Here is a 19147-nt window from a genome sequence, read left to right as displayed (position 1 = left end):
CTCTTTCCAACCCCGCAAGTATGATCAAGATTGGATTCACCAAGGAAAAGTTATGCCAAATCTCCCACGATGACCTGATTATAGACTGGTTTAGTACAACAAACTTGTACGGAGTGCCACGTGTCATTGTTTCGACCTTAGGTCCTGAAACCGATACACAGAAAACTATAGGCCGTCATCTTTTTGTAAATTGTTACAAATTTCAATCTGATGCTATGAGATAAATTTATTACGATTTTCCCTAGGTCACCTATTTGCAATATAATTCGGGAGCTTGCAAAAACCCTAACTTCGTTGGATCATATATCTGAAAATATAGCGAGACAATATCTGAAATTCGCACCTACGGTTCAACAAGATTTCAGCTCAAATGGGTTTTAATTTTAGCTTCTGAAAAGTCGTAGAAAAAATAGTTATAGCGAAAATGCCACGATGACCTATTTAACGCAGCAAAACCCTAGAATTCAAACCTCTGTACCAATTGTTATGTAACCAGCTCACAAAATAGAAGAAAGAGATAGATCAACCACTTAGAACATAGCCTCTTCATGGGGGAAACCTCCTTTACATTAAAGAAATGAACAATTCTTGAATGATTAAAATGACCAAGACCTCCTTTCTATATATAGGAGTTTAAGGGGTCACAATATAATCAAAGCCGACATAAAAATAATAATATAACAATAGTGGGTTTCTATGGGCACAATAATAACAATATGGGGATAACATGGGCACAACAACAATAATAAGGGGCTACAATGACAATAGTAACGGGGAAATCACTAGTATTATAGGGACCTAACATGGTCATACTAAATGCAATTAATAAATGGAGTGAATACTTAATAATAAGGCACATCAAAGTAAAAATAGATCATGATAGTCTAAAGTACTTCTTGGAGCAAGGACTATGTTCAAAAGAGCAACAAAAATGGGTTACAAAGATGTTGGGTTATGACTTTGAAATTTTACATGGAACAATTTGTTATGTTACTAAGATTGCTTATACTTATGTAAGGAATATCAAATCAAGAAAAGATTCCCATTGGAATTAAGACTTCTCATATAGGACGACATTCAGGGTCCTTGAAGACATACTATATGATTAAGAAAGCTTTTTTTTTGGAACAACTTAAATCAGATGTGAAAAAAATTGTGGTGTAGTGTGTGGTATGCAAAAAAAATAATGGAGAGAATATAAAGAGCTTAAGGTTCCTTCAACCATCATTCATACATACCAGTGTTGGGAAGAAGTTTCAATGGATTTTATTATAGGTTTACCTAAATCTAAAGGAAACAATGTCATTATGGTAATGGTAAATTGAACGAAAAAATACGCTCAATTTTTCTCTGTTTCTCATCCTCTTAATGGAACTATTGTGGCAAAATCATTCATGGAGACCATCCAAAATGTATATGGAATACCAAAGATTATTGTAAGTGGTAGAGATCCAATTTTCACTGAAAATTTTTGGATTGATTCTTTTTCTTGTTTGGGTACTCAATTGGCTCATAGCTCATCTTACCATCCTTAATCTAATGGGGAAAATGAGATTCAAAATAAATGTTTAGAAGGCTATCTATGCTACTTTGCATGTGAAAAACAAACAAAACAGGTAAAATGGTTTCCCTTGGTAGAATTTTTGTACAACACATCCTTCCATACTTCATAAAAAATGTGACTATTTATGGCACTTTATGGATATCATCCTCCATCCATCGCATCACCCTTGAAAGGGACTATAAAGTATTTAGTAGAGGACCACATACGACACCAAAAAGAGATTCTCAAATTATTGAAGAACAACTTGGTTATGGCACAAAATAGTATGAAACAATAAGCAAACCAACATCATAGTGAAAGGGATTTGGAAGTGGGGGATTGCATATTTTTTAGGATACATCCATATAAATAGATGTCCCTCAAGCAATAAAAGGAGGACATTAAATTAGCTTTGAGGTATTATGGCCACTATAAGTTGTTTTAGAGGATTGGAAGTATGGCCTACAAATTAGAACTACCTCCACCTTCATGTGTACATCCAGTATTTCATGTTTCCTTCTTAAAGAAGGTCATCAGTGATAAGTTCCAAATCCAAACACTCATCAGTGGAAGAAGTGACATGGAAAGATGAATGTTTCATGTATAAATACCCATAGATAGTCAAGTGCTGAGGAAAAAACTTTTGTGAAGGGAGTGGCATGTTAATCCCTATATAAGCCCCATGTTAACCCAAAATCCCCTTATTAAGTCCTAAATATTGAGTGATTACCTATTGCTATTTTCTTTTGTAGGCTAGAACCCTTCATGGTCCCATTTTATTATATTTGTATCCCTTTGTCCCCTATATATACACTAAGGATACCTAGTCTTAAGACTATCAAATATTATCTTCTTCATTGTATTTATTGTAAGAGGAGGTTTCCCGCTCGAAGTGGACTATAATTATTAGTTTCTTATCATTTTTAAGGCACAAAAACAATAACAGACTCACCCACACTTTACTATGAAAAATATTAACTAATAAATACCAGTGTTTATCAATACCACATGATTAATATGATAAGCGTTGATATGGCATTTTCTTTAATTACTTAATTTGAGATAAATTAATTAAAAGAGCATAATTAACTACTATGAATATTTTGGCATATTCTATGGAGTTTCTTTCTCTACTATCCACCATAATTAAATTAAAATTTTGGAAGGTCTAATTATATAGGTGTAATTATATAAAATAACTGAAAAAAAATATGGTTAAAGAATTTTATTAATGTGTTGCTTATGTGTAATTACTTCCATGCTTAGCATGAATTTGATACATGGTGTATACACACATATACATAGGAAGGACCAACATAAATCCATTATAACCTTGGGTTTATGAGAGCAAAGAGGGAGCAAAGAGGGTAAAATATTTTGAAGTGTAAACCTTAAATGGATCTACAACATTTTTGAAAAGTTTTGCACTATAAACAAAATTTTGTACTTGGAAAGATTTGATCTTCTTGACGCTATCGTAGATTTATGGCTAAGATGAATTTACACTTATGCGTAATCCAATAATACTCGACAAAATCACTTTTTATAATCAAATGACTTTGAAACACCCCAAATGAGGTGGATAATATCTTCCCTCTTCAAAAAAATAAATTATTTATTTTGAATTAACAAAACATCTTATACAAAGCATGATATGGGATTTGTATGTTCAAATGACTTTGCAATATGCCCAATAAGGTGGATAATATTTGCCATCTCCAATATTCATTTTAAATTAACAAAATATATGATATTATGCATGGTATGTTATGCTTAATCCAAGAATGCTCTACAAAGTCACTTTGCATAATCAAATGACTTAATGCAACACCCGGAATAAGTTGGATAATATCTTCCCTGTTCAAAAAAATAAATTATTTTATTTTGAATTAGCAAAATATCTTTTACAAAGCATGATATGGGATTTGTAAATATATATCAAATGTAGTAAAATGACTTTGCAATATGCCCAATAAGGTGGATAATATTTTCCATCTCCAAAAATATCCATTATTCATTTTAAATTAATAAAATAGCTGATACTAACAATGATATGGAATTCGTATCTAAACAGAAAACTAATATAACATGCAAATGAAATAGATGATTGTGTAATAGTTTGTTTATTTATAAAGAAAAAATGATACTCTAGAAATAACAAAAATTAAAAATATTTTACTAATTACAAGGAGTGATTCTCACACCTCACAAGTTAGTAGGAGTGATTCATATTTTAATTCATTATTTGATAATTTGTGATTGAAAATCTATAATTAAATTAATGTAGCCACATAACTGTCTATAAGCATCAATCCACTTAAACATCAACCACATGATACATGTCATGAACTACTATATATATAAATTTATTTTAAATTACTATTATTTTATTATTAACTATAAAGAATTAATATATAAGTCAAATATTTATACATTTAAAAAAATATGGAACAAGATTTTTAACTATGGAGATTTACCTCTACTTTATCATGCAATTGTAAGCTTTATTACAATAACATGGCCTATCGATACCACATGCCAAAAAAACCATAACTCACTTCACATGGCACTTGTTCGTTGCAAGAAGGCTATGTAAAAATAATCAACGATACACCAACAATATTACCACATAGTAATAAAAACTCAGAGTGCTTATTATATTAAGACAAAGACTTTACATACATATCCTTCTATATCTCCCTCATACTCCCATTACAAAGCTAGATACTTCATTTATAATAAAAACCCTCACAGTAAATAAGAGCAACTCCTCTGATCTCATGGATCAAAAGGAAGAGCAATTACATTGTTTACTTAGAACTGATCAATCATAAATACATTTTAAGGAAATATTGGCTATGGTTGTTTGATCTCAATATTTGTGAATAGAGAGACTGCTTTACGTTGCATCAGAATTGTTGATTTTTGCCTTCGTAAGTGGGACCAAATGATTCTAGTAGTTGACAATGAACATTAATCAGATCCTCTATCTATTGTCTATAAGATTTGGCGTATCTAAACCCGTGGAAACTAAATTACATAAATAAACAATTTTGTTGATTATTAGATCATGTTAGATGTCAAAACCCTCGATCTTCTGATGAGCTTTCCAACGTTGTGTATCAGGAGGGAAATATTCCATATAAGCATTTATGGCGACCTTATAAAGGGAAACCAAATAAAATTAGGATGAAAAAATAATGGTATATGTAACATAATATTATTGAATTCAGTGATCCTACGAACCAATCATGATGAATGATTCTGCCTTGGAATGTTTTGATACATTTTTTTGGTAACTTTTCTATTGATATTTCCCATTTTTTGAACTCCGAAAAGAAATCTGAACGAGTGTATTATATTAAAATTCTTACACCAAATAAAACTTTGATGGATGCCAAAATTATCAAAAGTTATCATTATGGAGTATGGTCTTTGTATTTTGATGGGTCAAGATCAAAGGTGTTGGTTGCTTACTGTACAATCTAAAGGGAAATAGTTTGTTCATTCCTCGTAGGTTATAATTTAATTGTATTAATAACATTATAGAATATGAAGCTCTCATATAAGGGTTTAGAAAAGCTATTGATATGAATGTTAAAATTTTGACTGTATTTGGTGATTTGAGATCATTATTAAGAAAGAAAGATATTTCACTCACTTTATTTCTACCCATTTGAAAAAGTTACCAGACAGAGAAATGGAATTTTCTTTTAAAATTTTCATCTTTCAATATTTCTTACATTCCTAAATCTAGCAATCAAGAGGCAGACTTATTAGCAAATTTAGCTTCTAGATTGATTCTTGCTGAAGGCTTTGAACTTGATAATTTTTTTTTTTGTTGATTTGATTTATCGACTATCCAAAAAATGATAAACATTAACTAAATATATATTTATTAAATTATTAATTTTAAAAATAGTTAACAGATGAGGTAAATATATATACTTTCCTAAAAGCATGTAACAATACTCTTAACCATGGAGATTAAGTTAAGTTCTATATAAGCCCCATGTTAACACAAAAACCCCTTATTAAGCCTTAGATATTGAGTGATTTCATTTCAATTGTTATATTGTTTTGTAGAGGTTAGAACCCCTCATGGTCCCATTTTATTATAATTGTATTCCAGTGTCTCATATATATATATAACTGAGGTGACCTAGTCTTAGGATCATCAAATATTGTCTCGTTTATTGTATTTATTGAAAAAGGAGGTTCTCCCTTAACGCGGGCCACAATTATTGGTTTCTTATCATTTTAAGATGCAAGGAGCATAAAATTTTGTGTCTAAGATTTCGATCTTAGGATTTTGTTGCTTCAAACATGCCATCGGGGTATTTTAACTGTAGCCCTTTTTATGGGAGGTTTCAAATGGTGAAACTTGGAAAGGACTTAGAAGACATACCAATTTATCTCTAGTTCAATATTCAAATATTGATTTGTCATATTTTCTTATATATGGTCAAAGAGAGTTATGGCTTTCGAATGCTCCTAAATTCTTTCTCAAACAAGTTAGTGCATAATTTTTTCGCACTGACATATATGTGTGTGTGTTTTGGGGTGGGGATTATTAGGAAAATTAAAGTATTATAAAAGGATGAAAAACCAACACTAAACTAGTTGATGGGGGATAGGGTTTTAGAAAATTAAAGCAGTGATAGTGAAAGGAACAAATCAATTTGGTATTGTTTTCCAATGCGCTTCCCTTGAAAATTGTCAGAAAAACAATTTGATTCCTTTCATTTCATGTAGAACTTTTTGTTATCTTGAATGGTCATCTTTGCTTAAACAGAGAAAAAATTTCATAGATTATCATGCCTAGTACGTAACATAATTTATCAACATAATGTTTAACATAGTTTATTTTATATAATTAGGTCATAAGGTGTTTTCCTCTTAAATGCAATCTTTTCTTTCACTATGCTCTCTTGGATGATTTATTAGAAAATTACATTTTTTCTACCATTAATCTGAAATGCACGGACACGTGGCTATTAGGACTCACTCTTCAACACTTGTTGTTAGGGTCCTATAAATATAGTGGTCAAGGTATCATTGTCTAGCCATTTATCCCAATTGGATGTTGTAAAATTATTTTTCATTTTAATTTGTTTAGTTTTTTAAAAGAAAAATAGAAAAACAAAAGAAAAACAAAAAATAGAAAGAAAGAAAATAAAAATAGAAAAATAGAAAAAGAAATAAAAATAAAGGGGAAAAGAGAAACATATAAATAACAATATAAAAACATAAATCCCCAAAGGGTGCGCCAACCAAAATGTAGCCCAAGGTTATTTTTCTTATCCTTAAAGCTTGATTAAATTAGAAAAAATATGTTTTTTTAAATTCTAAATAAACATCGATAGGCTATTTTTTCCTTTAGTAATAAATTTTTGGCTCTTTCAAGCTGATGAGATCATCCCCGCCAAAATTGACGATAGGGAACGATGTCTGCGCCCCCCTGACCTCCCTAAGGTTCGTATGGGGGGGGTCCAAAAAGTGGTTTGTTGGAAATCAAATTTTACCACGTGGAGACTCCACAAACATTTCAGGGGCCTCTCCTCCATTACCACTTACCGCCTGACCCCCGCCCCCGAAAATTACTTCCTATTTCCACTTGCTCCCGCTCCTGCTAGATCCCATGCCACCACATCCCACACCAACACATCCTCCACCCCACTGCATCCATCCATGTCACCCCATCTTCCACGTCATCGTATCTCCTTATGTCATATGACCATTGGCCAAATCTCCCGCCAACAGTCATGTAAGCATTGGGTCATTAACTCCCACCAACGTTTAAACTATTAAATGCGACACTCTGAAAACAAAAATTTTGTTGTTGTTTTCTTTCTACTTTCGCTTTAAAGATCCTGCATCGCACAACTTTTATCCCTTTTCCATTTCATTGTATCAGTGAAGTTTCATGCTCAAAGATCATCAAGTGCACCAGTGCCCTCTGCAATCACCATCTTATTTCAATACCAACCAAGCACGAATTGGTTAATTTCCTTTGGGCCTCTTTGCAATATTAAATGTATTCACAAAAGGGAAAAGTGAAAAAGGTGGTCAAGGGACTAGTCTTACCTTCTGTTCCCAATTTAAATGAGATGCCTTTAGTTGACACACAGTATAAGATAACAAAAACTCAATGTGAATTTGATTTTTATGAGCTCCATAATTGGGTGAAACATAAGTATTTAGATAATAACGATGATTTAAGCATCTGGGAATCATTTCTACCGCAAGTTTCCTTTACCCAGACTCATATTTTCCCAAAATTCACTACCCGGTGTCATCTCAAGTACCTCCCCAACCAGAAAGTAGTAATTGCTCAAAACAATGAAATCCTATTCTCAATTACCCCAGAAGTTGTTTTTCAAGCCATGTACATTAATACTCAAACCTCTTTACATCCATTTTATACTGATGCACTCATGGAGATATATAAAAGGCTTACCTTGCCCAAGCGAACCCATATTTTTGAATGTTTTCTGCATAAGAATTATGAATTGCCTAGAACAAATCCCCCATACTCTGCTTCTATTTTCCCTGAGATGTCAAGACAAGTCATTTCCATGGTTACTTTCCTTTTAGGTTATCCCACATACCAATGGGTAGATGAATTAGTGTTAGGTTTCTTGTCAATATTTTCAGTTGGTCAGAAGCCATCCTTCATTTTCAATTATAGTCAATACTTGTTAGATGTTATTCATGAGAAATTTCTAAAATTCAAGGCTGAAGGTGCATTCAAACACCAATCAGTATTAGTATATTTGATGATATTCTATCAAGAAGATAGGTTCAAGTTCTAGTTACAGAAGATGGATGATCAGGGAAGTCCAGTATCAGTCATTCACTGGACTTCTTTAGTCATAAAAAATTTAGAAGATTATTCATTCATCGATTTCGTGGACCATTTTTTACATACATCCTTGTGTCTTCTTAGCAATAATGTTATACCAAGGGTTTCATGAGAGATCAATAAGGTTTTTCATCTTACATAACAAGATTACAAACATAATGGAAATAAGATAGCTCAGACGATGGTAGCTTATCTATGAGAGGAGATGTGACTGCTACATACCTCTCAATTGTGTTACAATGAGGCTCAAGGGCCTATTTATTATTGGAAAACATGAGAAAACTGTAAACAACCAAAACCCTAACCCCATGAGATGTAACACTAAGAGTTTGTCAGCTCTGTTGGGGTTAATTGGGCAGGCAACTTCCCGGGGTGGTAACTTGGTCATATTATATCTGTTTGGCGTGTACGATACCTTATTGGAAAGGTCTCTCCGAGTACTATAGGTTTCATTGCAAGTGAAGGCCTGTGCCCATGGCGGCGGGCTTGTCGTGGACCCCAAAAAATGTTGTTTACAGGGTCAAAACTGCTCCAGAAGTTCAGGACCCGAAAAACTACTACAAATAGTAAATGTTGAAATGAGCAAGGAAACAAATGAAACAGGTTGGGCGGTCTAGGTGGAATAGGCAGGTTGTCACCAATATCCACCTGTATCATTCCTCCCCACGTAGGAAGAAATGGTCCCCATTGCATTCAGAGCCTCCATGAGGTGAGGAAATTTATGTTGAACCTGGTCCCTGATGAACCACTTGCCTTGGTGAAGGAGTTAGCCTGCTTTGAAAAATTGATATAGTTGTATCCATTGTTGGCGATTGTTCTTTATCTATGTGTCCATGATATGATCACATTTGACCTGTTCCATGTAGTCTGGGTTGAGCTCTATTGGTGTGAGTTGTTCTGCAATGTTAGATGTGTCCAATAATGGTGGAAAGTATGGTCGAAGGCATTCTACATTGACCACTACGTGCAAACCAAGGAATGATGGGATGTTGAGGTTCGAAAGCATTGTCATCGATGACCTTGGTCATGGTGTATGGCCCATATCAGAGCGGGCAAAGCTTGTAGTGGGGTCCAGCAAGGAGCTCCTTCTGCAAATGTAGCCAAACTTTTTCACCCACCTAGAACTTGTGCGGCATGCGATGTTTATCATGGCTCTGCTTATACTTATCATGGCTCTGCGATGTTTATCATGGCTCTGCTCTGTCCAATATATTATGGACCTGCTGGCGGATGTGTTGACTGCACTCAATGAAGTTGTTAGCCCTTTCAGCTTCAGATTGTGTGTGAGCCGAATCTACCTGAGTGGCTGCAAATGGTATGGCCACATCAATGGGGCATAATGGATGAAATCGCATCCCTACCTGAAAGGGGTTATGGCTTGTTGAGCTGTGGAGAGTTGTTTTGTAGTTGTGTTGGACATAGGGAAGACTTTCATTCCATCATCCTGTTGACAACCTCTGTTTGGCTATGAGTTTGGGGAGGGAAAGTAGTGGACTTAGTAAGTTTTTTATCCAGCATCAACTAGAGACTTGACCAAAATGCACTCAAGAATTTGTTGTCCCGATCTGAGATAATGGACTGTGGGATCCCAAAGTGTACCCACACTTTCTCAAAGAAGAGCTTAGCAGTGGCCTCTGTTGTGATACTCTTCTTGCAGGTCACCATGATGGCCATCTTAGAGAATCTCTCAACAACCACGAAAACATAATCGTTGTTGTGCTTAGTAGAAGGCAGGCCAAACATATAATCCATGGATATAGATTCCCAAGGCCAACTAGGAGTAGGTAGAGGAGTATACATGCCTTTCTTCTTGATGGTTGGTTTGGAAATGGTGTAGGCAGTGTAGGATCTAATGTACTTCCCAACATCTTGATGAAGTTATGACAAATAAAAATACTTTTGCAATACCGCCACTATTTTCTCTACTCCGAAATGTTGACTCGACTGTAGTATGCCTCCCAAATCATCTTGGCACGTTCACTTGAAGGAACATAGATGTGTCCCAAGTGGCATAACAGTGCATCTTGAAGGTGAAAATTTGGAACTTACTTCCCTTCTAGGATTGTATGGTATATGTTTCCATATTCTAGATCGTTCTTGTAAAGCTGCGGCCACTCTGATGTCTCATGCCCACAGGAGTCGAGCATAGTGATCAGCGCCATGACCGGTGGTTGGCTAAGGCAATCAACGACATTATTGGTGCTTCCCTTCTTATACTTAATGTTAAAATGCAGCTGTTGCAAATAGGTGGACCATTTCTGATGGCGATCATTATGCAACTTCCCTTACGTCTATATGAACTATAGAGCTCAGTGGTCTATGTGGATAACCATTTCCTTCCCTAGAATGTAATGCTTCCAGGCCTGCACAATGAAATACATTTCTTTGTCATAAGTAGGGTACTTTTGGATTGTGTCTGAAAGTCTCTCACTATGGTAAGCCACTGGATGCCCGTGCTGAGTAAGAACCACACTAACATCATATTCGAAGGCATCTGCCTCAATCTCAAATGGTTGTTGCAGATCTGGTAATGTGAGCACAGGTGCAAAACATAGGTGATTCTTCAACTCAGAGAACACTTGTTGTTGGGTTTCCAACCAAAAGAACTTTCTTTCGCTCTGCCCTTGGTGACTTGACTTAATGTCCAAGTGATATGAGAGAACCCCAACATGAACCTACGGTAGAAATTGGCAAGACCAAAAAAGTTACGGAGACCTGTTAGAGTGGTTGGGGCTAGCCAATCCCGAATGACTTGTATCTTGGATGGGTCCACATGTACACCCTTCTCATCAATGATGTACCCTAGGTATTGAAGATGGGTTAGGCCAAAGGTGCATTTCTCCAAGTCAGCACACAACTTGTGTTGTCACAGGGTTTGAAGGACTTATCGAATATGGTGGAGGTGCTCTTCCCAACCCTAGATGAATATCAAGATGTCATATAAATACATCACCACAAATGAATTAGTGAAGGGTCGCAAGATGTTTTCCATCAGTCTCGTGAAGGCTGTAGGGATGTTCCTCAATTCGAATGGCATGACCAACCATTCGAGAAGGCCCTCCTTGGATTTGAAGGCAATCTTCCACACATACAAGGGTTCGATAGGCCCCTTGTGATAACTTAACTTCAAGTCAATCTTGCTGAAATATTTGGCCCCCTTGAGCTATTCCAGAAGGTCATCAATCTGTGGGAGCGGTTACCTATTTTGTATAGTGATCTTGTCCAACGCTTAATAGTCAATATATAGCCTCCAGGTCCCATCCTTCTTCTGTACCAATACAATCGAGCTCCCAAAAGGTGATGATATTGGCTTGATGTGCCCTTTCTACAATAGTTTTTGAATCTGCCTCTTGATCTCATCAGCTTCCATAATAGAGTTTGATAGATCAGTCCATTGGGAAGCGACATGCTAGATGTCAGATCGATGGAGTGCTTGACCTAACAGTGCAAAGGTACCCCTTTGGGTGAAGTGAAAATATTCATGTACTCCTCCACGACCTTATCCATTTGTTGTTGTTGTTGTGTAGAGGAACCCTTCCTAGAAGCCATGGCCACAACCTTCTTCTAGCCCTGGGGGAAAATCACAAGGAAAAAAAGTTCTTGGTTTCGGAAATGATCTTACTACATTGCTTTGCAGTGATCAAAGAGATGGTGGTAGGCAAGGATGCCACTGGTATCCTATACAACTTATTAGCCAAAGTAATAATCACAAAGTGAGGTCTAGACTCATATACAACATGTCACTTCCACAAGTATGGTTTTCCTAAAATTGCATCACAAAATTCAAGAGGAGAAATGTCACACAATACCTCATACGTGAAGGGCTTGATGTTGTAGGGAAGGTGACAATGTTGGCTGATGGGAAGATCTTATCCTTGGTGAAGCCATTCGATAGTGTACGATTGTGGATGTGCTATAGTATTTAGGCCCAACAGCTTCACGACCTCTGCTGAAATGAGGTTGTTTTGGCTCCCACTGTTGACAATGAACTTCAACAGTGGAAGAGGTGTTCCCCCTCCTCTGGATCTTCAGGTTCAATATTCTGGATCTTGGTGGTGGCCACGGTGGCACTATGCTCCACATCAATGATATGCTTCCCTTTGTTAGTTCCCTTATTAGGTTCTGATTAAGAGTCGGAACCTATGTCTGATTCAGAAGCATTCAGCTCAGTCACCAATGATTGGTTGGCCCGACACTCACTTGTATTATGAGTGGAGCTCTTATGGAACTCACACCCTTTTCCTGTGCCCTTGTTCATCTTCATGGTGTTGTTCTTTGCTTGCAGCTTTGGCAAGTTGTCCTAGGTAGCCCGACCTTGGCTTGGTTCTATGTTTTGTGGTTTGGGGGCACCTTTCCTTGCTTTGGATTCGTAGATCCAAAGTCCCACTTCTTTTGTTTAAACTTCTACTCAATCTAGACAGTGTACCGATACGAAGTGCCAAGTGAGGAAATGTATAAGAACTCCATCTCATTTGGGATGTACTTGTGTAGACAAGCATGGTACTTGAGCACCAAATGTCGCTTAGTATCCTTGATACCAAAATTCGTGGGAAAGGTATGTAAAATATTTGTGAAATATGGCACATCTTGGTCCCTTCCCTGTCGTAGCGTGGTCCACTTTATGTATTTGTCTTCATAGCTCCCGATAGGGTATTATTGTTCCTTGATGGTGTCTCGGAAGGAATTCCAAGTGGGTGCGATTGAAAACAATGAGGATTTAGTCTCATCCTTTTGTTCACAATAGGTTTCCCACCAGTCCTTGAAGTGTGGGGTGACTTTGAGAAGTGCAAAAGCAATCTTTTCCTAATTGGAAAAGTCATGAACTGAAAAATATCCTTCCAATAGATTTAACCATTTATCTATGATGTATTCATCTATCAAGCCTTTGAATATGGGAATATCAAAGATAACTTGTACCTTAAAAGGTGTGGCGCCTCTAGAGTGGCTTTTGGATGAAGATGCATCACTTGTGGGTAGTCATTGAAGGATCTGCGAAAAGTTATCCATCATCGTGTCCCTCTTTCACTCAAGTGCTTCCTCGAGCAACATTTTGAAAGGATCTCTTGTCCCCTCGTCTTTCTTCTCTTCCACCATGGGAGGTCATCGGGTTTTGCGAGGCTGATCTTGCAATGGTTCAACAAGATCAAGCCCTAACTCCTTATACCCTGACCCCATTGGGGACATGTAAAGAAAAACAAAGAAAGAGAAGATCACTCTGATACCACTGATCCAAACTTAAATGGGAACACAACAACTTACAGATATAATCATAAACATAGAGATGCATAAAAATCCACTTCTTTTCATTAATAGGAAAAATACTAAACTATGCTTAAAAACAAAATGGAAATAAGATAGATTGGGCGATGGTAGCTTATCTCTGAGAAGAGATGTGGCAGGTACATGCCTCTCAACTGTGTAACAATGAGGCTCAAGGGCCTATTTATTATTGCAAAACATGAGAAAACCCTAAACAACCAAAACCCTAACCCCAAGAGATGTAACACCAAGAGTTTGTGGGCCACTTTGGGGTTAGTTGGGCAGCCAACTTCCCGGGGTCGTAGTCATATTATCTTCGTTTGGCATGTACAATACCTTGTTGGAAAGGACTCTCCGATTATTATAGGTTTCACCGTAAGCCCTTTCCTATGGCTATGGGCCTGTTGCAGACCCCAAAAAGCGCCGTTTAGGGGGTCAAAATTGTTCCGAAAGTTCAGGACTTGAAAAACTGCTAAAAATAGTAAATTTTGAAATGAACAATGAAATAGATGAAACTAACTGGGGGGTTTAGGTGGAATAGGCAGGTGGTCACCAATATCCACCTGGGTCATTATACATATCATATATAGTACAACATAATACTTTTTTCATATACAGGGAAATCAAGAAGAATAATGAAGCATTGAAGGCTTCAACATATTCAGAGTTTTGGAAACAAACTACCGCTACTCAACATAGGTTGTTGTTTACACTCGACATAGAGAAGGGGTAGTTCCAAATGGCCTTTTGGGAACCTGCAATTCCAGTTCCCAAAAGTGTTGAGGACTACAAAGCCTCAATATTTTCTTTTGATACTAAAAAGGTCCATGCAATTGATCAAATTGATTTCAAACTGACTAAGAAAATTGAGAAATATGAAAACCAATCTCTAACAAATCAAATGTTAGATGAGGCCAAGCAAAGTATATTGCATAACATCAATGCCAATATTACAAAATTATGGCCATCATTTCAAATTATTTTTGAGCAGGGGGAGTTAATATAGAGGGTCAAAGCAACAGTTAAGTAGACCAAAGATGAGATTGAGCACAGACAAAGGGAAGTACACAAAATTATTACAATGCTTGATTCCAAGACTAGAGATGAGTTAGAAGAAGTCCAGATTCAAGACAGAATAGTCACAGTTATGGAAGTGAAGAGAGTTCTCACAAAGAAGAAACTCATGATACAATTGGAGAATAAGTGTAAAGAGTTGGAGTTAGAGGTAAAAATATTTAACAGAAAATTTAATGTATTGCAGGAAAAGGGACTTCTAGTTCTGAAAGCCTATAATGGAAAATTGATTCCATTAGAGAAAATATTGAGACCAATTATGCAACATAGTTGCAGATGCTTCTAAATTCACCAAGGTTAGAGGGACGATAACTGGAGAGGATTTCCTAGAAGGACTACAACATGAAACCTATATTCAGCATGAAGTACACCATCTATTTCTCAATAAGCCAACTTTTCAGACATGTACAGAGGTAGATGAGAAATTTCGGAGCATGATAAATTTCTCCATTCCTAGTGAAGAGCGATGGGATAAATTACTAGAGCTTGTTGAATAAGGGCAAACATGGATCCTACAAATTGGGGAGCATGCGAACAAAAGAAGCACAAAAGTAGTTACAGACAACAACAATTCTCATCAAAGCCTGAACAAAACATCATAAATAGTCTAGATTTCCTATTAATTAGTTCTATTTTTGAAATATCTACATTATTTTAGTAGATATTATTTTGTAATAAATTTTGTTGAAGTTTGAATTAATTCGAGAGAGACTCTATAAATATTTTGTAAAAATATTTAGAAAGGGTTGGATTGTGGAAAAGAGAAGATCTCCTCTTTGATTGTAATCGGTGAAATATATTTTGAAGTAATCAATTTAGTAATACAAAGGCAGTTTGGTTTCGGGATTCTTGTGTTGAGCAAATGGTGATGATTCCCTCTTTGAAAATACGTTTTTCTCTTAAGTTTCCACATAGATTTTCCTTATTGATTGTTGAAAGAAGATTAGGAGTTCAATTTACTTATGGTAATCTGTTATGGCTTGTTCAAACAATCTTAAATTTTTATTTATTTATTATTATTTTTTATTTGTGTATGTTCTATATTTAATTGATCCTAATTCTAATTCATATCATTCACACCACAACAACTCTATGAGATCTAGGAGTTTTCTTACCACACCATGTTTCTTCTCATCTATTTATTTTAAATTGATTACTCAAGATTTTATGAGTCCATGCCCAATGGACTTTTCTTTCATTTTACAACCAAAACTTTAAAAAACATATATTGACCTTTCATAACTAGCCTAAGATCTGAGGAAGGTTTTTGTTGAGAAGAGGCGGTTTTCCCAGGTTTCGATCTTGAGACCACCCATCGTCATGCATCAAAGCTTCGCTAAGGGTTTGGATGGCAGAACAAAATGTCGGCAGGGGTCTGCATCTCACCTCAGGGTCTTGGATCTGAAGGACTGGCTTTGCGACCGGATTAAAGCCCCCCTGCAGTTTCAGAGGACAGTCTCGGGCATCCACCAGATCACAGAAGACGTCCCTCCATTTGCTGGCCGCGTAGGCTAGTACCCACAAAGCCATCGCTTGAGAGGGGGCAAAGGGGGTTTCGGCCCTATTCAGAGGGGCGCCGTCACTAAGGCCGGCCAGACGAAGACCAGCACTCTAAAGTCGCTTCATGCATGCAAAGACGAAGGGTTGCATGGGGCAGACCCGCCTATGTACTCATTTGCATGGCCCGATCCCTGTAGATACATGCCGGATCTCTCAAATATGAGAAAGATGCAAAACCTCCAGGAGCTCAGGCAGCTGATCGGTGGTTATATGCATCGATCCAACAGAGGGTTGGCAGATCGCGACAGGCAAAAGGTAGAATGCCTCAATAGAAGCTCAGATCTGGAAGACCTCCGACAGCCAGATCACAAGGCAACCAACAACGTCACCGTTTCAGGCAGAGCAGAAACTCAGCTAAATTGCAGACATCAGGTAACAAAAACTCGTTTTCAGATTTTCATTAAAACCCCAGAGACGAAATCTTCTTTAATATGGGTACATGCAGAAAGTATTGTGTTGCAGCTGAAGCAACAAATCTGTGCATTGACTGGATACCTTAGCCAGATCCAACACTTAGTCAATGGCAGATGGTCTCTCAAAGACAATAGAACCATGGGAAGCTATGGGATTAGCCCAGGAGAAACCATTCTCTTGAACCTCAGACTGAGAGGAGGAGCCCATCCTCAGGGTCAGACAAGCAGCTCAGGGGGAGACAAAAAATCCTCAGGAGGGGACAAGGGGAAAAAGACAGCATCTCAACAGTAACCCAAAGGAGGTTCCTCCTACAAAAACATTCTTCAGGGTAACAAAGATATAGGGTCCTCTCCAAATCAAGGCAGGTATACTCCTAGGCCATACATAGTAGACCAGTTAGGGCAAACCCCAGCCCTAAACTTTGACTCTACAGGGCTTGATGTTTTCGTTAAGTCCTATGAAACACAGGCCCTAATCTGTCATTTTAACAGTTTCTGGCCAAAACCAATGGATCTATTCCATTGGATTTTCACCACTTGGACCATGGAATGTGATATACATTTATGCTCCAAGGGATTTTTTATAGTTAGATTCGCATCCTCGGAAGTCAGAGAAACAATCATCAGAGATGGGTCTTGGTTCTGGGGAACATCGGGGCTGTTCATGACCCCATGGTTCCCAGATTTCGATCCAAACAACATGACTATATCCAAAGTGCCGGTTTGGGTCCGTCTATACAACCTTCCCCTTCACTTTTGGAGTGAACGAGTCTTGGAAGGAATTGGGAACAGCATAGGGAAATATATCAAAACAGATCTGGAGAGGATTGATGAAAGGGTATACACTTTTGCACGCATTTGTGTGGAAGTAGATCTAAGCAAAGGGCTACCAGATAACATAAGGCTGATATACAAACAAAAAAACTGGCTGCAAGCACTAGACTATGAAAATACTGCTTTCAGATGCAGGCTCTGCAGGCAAACAGGACACCTGCAAAGTACATGCCCAGAAGCCAAAAAAGCAAACAGTAAAAAGAAGCAGAAAGGGAAGCAGAGGAAAGGATGGCAATTTCCCCCCCTGACTCAGATGATGAAGAATCAGAAGCAGAAGAGGATGACACCCCCGCAGAGAATGCAGAGGTATCCCAAGAAATGGAGACTCAGAAGGAAACTACATCAGAAAACAAGATCACAAAGCTCCACCAAAATCAGGCAGAGAAGACAAGCGAGGATCAAAGCATGGGAGGGATCAAACGGCATCACCACTCAGATACTTCAGACTCAGACAAGGAAACAGCCCCACAGAAAGCAGAAACACAGTTAGTCATAGCTTCGATCGAGCCCACTCAAGGAGAGTGGCGCAAGGTCGAAAAGAAAAAGGGGAGAAAAACTTGAAGTGTGAGTTTTTACTCACTGCCGGAATTCAGTTTTTTGCCTCTTTCTTCTCTCTCCTCTCTTCTATTTTCTTTTTCTTTTTTATGCACGTTAGCCTTCTAACGTTGCGTGGGGTGCGACTGCACTCGAGCCCATATGGGCAGCTTATGGAAATGCTTCAATGCATCTGCTAGTGTAACTTTTCATTTTTTAAATAAAAGGTTACCGTTTTTTTTCCTTGGAAAAAAACTAGCCTAAGATCTAAACAATAATATTAAAACCATACAGAGAGAGCCCTCTATAAAGCTGGAAGGGCTAGATCTCATCTTTAAAAGTGGTTTGTGGTTACCTCTACTATTTTTATTTTTAGCCTAAGATAATTACAAAGTACTAACGTTCTAGTGACCATACTGGGGATTCTTCCCTGGTAACTTTGATTACCAAATCTTAAACCTATTTCCTGTGGTTGACAATGAGTTAGGAAATCCTTAAGTTCAATTCTTCACCTAGAAGTTGTGTTTTTAGCCAATTGTGACAAGTTCCTTGGAAATATGGCTCCTACAAAGATTTATACTAGATCAAATCTAGATCCTGATCCTCTTGAAGTTGTGAATGATCCTGAGAAGTTGATTAAGAAAAATAACCTTCGAGAAAGTCAAGCGAGCAATAACCCTCTGTTCACTTCTCACTCACTCCCTCAAAGATTTCCAACAGTTGAGGATATTGATTTTGACCTATTCTTTGAATTTAATCCTTTTAGAACCAAATCAGAAAGTTTTGTCCAAAAACCAGTCTTTAATGAATCCATTTTGAAACCTCAAATCTCATTATCGAAGCCTGTCATTTTAGATTCTGATAAAGATGTTGTACATTAGTTTGAAAAGCTTGAAGATCTAGTAACCCAATTAAAGAAGAACCTTCTTCATCATCAAATGTGAAACTAGACACTTTGGTTAAAACTATGGAGAGAATGATGGAAAGAATGACTTTGATAGATAGAGAACCACAAGGGGGTCCTCAGATTAGGAATCCAAATTTTAGAAGGAAACAACCTAAAAT

Source organism: Pinus tabuliformis, chromosome 8 (assembly GCF_031772625.1).
Source record: "Pinus tabuliformis cultivar Carrire ecotype Pingquan chromosome 8, CPIR1, whole genome shotgun sequence".
NCBI classification, from domain to species: Eukaryota; Viridiplantae; Streptophyta; class Pinopsida; order Pinales; family Pinaceae; genus Pinus; species Pinus tabuliformis.
This window is presented reverse-complemented; position numbering follows the sequence as displayed.